Source organism: Symphodus melops, assembly GCF_947650265.1.
Source record: "Symphodus melops genome assembly, chromosome: 16".
Lineage (NCBI taxonomy): Eukaryota > Metazoa > Chordata > Actinopteri > Labriformes > Labridae > Symphodus > Symphodus melops.
In genome coordinates this window covers 24,487,635-24,489,845 of record NC_136706.1, presented here as the reverse complement: position 1 = coordinate 24,489,845, position 2,211 = coordinate 24,487,635, and positions in this window count along the sequence as shown.

The window sequence follows — 2,211 nt, the reverse complement described above, 5'->3', positions numbered from 1 at the left end:
AGAATAATGCATTTAAAACATTTAAACCTTTATAGGTCTGAACAAGACACAGGAGTTGATTCTCAGACTGGATTTCTTGATACAGTTTAAGATTTACAGTATGTATTGAGTCTTGGCTATCGTCTGATTGTTGATCTAATAAAGTTGTTGACAAAAAAAGGGAAACTGCAAAAAGGGAACAATACAATCAAATCAAATTTAAAAAATCAGCCAGAAACAACAGTACAGAGTCCCTGAAGTCCCAAAAAGTACAAAAGCTCTTATTACATATAATCTAAAGTCACTCTGTACGACTGAGAGGCTTCTTGTCTCCACAGCAACAGCCAAGAGGATTATGGGTAGTGTAGTTTGATGACAAAGAAACAGACATGAAACGTCAGTGACAAAGTTTAACTTCAAACTCGTAGTCAGAAGTCATTAAACATGAAGCATGAAAACTTGTAGGTCTTTGGATGGCCGTTTCTTACCAAGAACTCAGACTGGACCTGGGTTCTTTATGAGTCCGTTCAATCTCGCGAGAAGACAACGCGCTGCTGTTGATGGTGACGTCTATGGTGACGATGCGTTCTCCCGGGTATTGTACAATAGACTGGTGTAGTTCTGAGTCCTAAACCAGGAAGTGAGTTAGCATGTTAGCTCCATGGGTTCCTAACTCTAAAAGTCTAAATGTGTATTTTGAATGTGTTTGTGTTTAGACTGAAATAAGGTCTGTGGTTAACACAAGCTGAAGAGATGTTGATGTTTTGTTAGACGAGATAAACTACGTTAGCTAAGACCAACACTTGTGAATTTTAAAGTTTTTACGCAAACTTTAAACGGCGGTTGCTAACGAGTAGCTAACTGAAACTACAGCGGTTGTCATGGAGACATTAAACGTCATCACGCCGGGAACTCTCTCTCTAATCCTCCTTACAGCCTCTAGTCATGTTTTTCAGTGCTCTTGTAAATATTAGGTTAATAAACAACTTATTAAGCTAACGTTTAGCTAGCTTGTTAATCCGCTGATTAGATCGATGAAGCATAACGTTCGTGACGTCATTATAAACCGACCGCGGTGTAGTTAGCTTGTAGCATAGCGTTAGCTTTTTACTTCTCTGGGCTGCATTAACTCTTCAAACTTCATATAAATGATGTTCATCTGTAAAGATTATCAGCTGAACTAAACAGCATCAGAAACGTGTGTTTGACACACAGATTATTTTCTGCAATCATCCAAAATCCAAAAATCCCAGAGGAGAATATTCGTAGGAACCACCGGCGCCATTTTTTCGGGTTGGCCTACAAAAATACGTCATTACTATACCAGTCTATACCTGCAGCAGAGAGGCTGTCTGCAGGGCCCTCTCCACAACAAACAGTGTTAGATTGTTTTATACTTAGCTATTCACACAAATAAAAAAACTAAATACTACTAGACAGTCTTCCCTAATATATCTATTTAGTTAGCCGACTTAGCTACACAACAAGCCGACTGTGAGATATTAATTATTGTATAGACTTCTGCTTCGAGGCATGCAAAACAAAAAGTACAGTAAAATATTAAGATCTGAGATGGGTTGTGCTTTGTTGTAGTCTGTAGAGGAGGAAGGAGGAGACAGCTGAACCGAGGAGAAAAAAAACTCCAGAGAGAAGAGCCTCATTTGTTCATTATTATAATTCAATGCAGGAAGTAGATATTTGCAGCTGGTCTGGCTTCACACTCTGTGTGCTAAAAAAAAGTTCTCTGCGTTGTGAATGGACGAGATGAATACCAAAGACTTCCTCGCCTACTGGAGCAGATTTCTTTTGACTTCATCTGAGTAAAATAAAATACATTCAGTACAAAAACTTCATAGACAGACGCTTGCCTTTCCTCAGCAGTGTCTCAGACCGTCTAACTCCGGAGTGCCCAACCAGTCGATCACGGTCTACTGGTCAACCGCGGACTGATTCCAAGTCGACCGCGAGTCAACGTGAATATTGAGCAATCACAGCCGGCGCGACATCGCAAGGATGGTCCGCGGAGGGTCTGAGCGCTCAGCCGTGCATCTCTAAGATTTTGTAATGACGCAAATGTCTTCACGCTGACCGCGTTGCTATGATTGGCGACAGAGCGAGATATGTATTGTAAGATATGACAGGAAGTTGACAGCTGTCAACAGTAGCTAGCAGCTAGCACGTGTAATGATAAGAGCACAAGGTGCTTAACCCTTAACAGTCTCCGTTTGCATC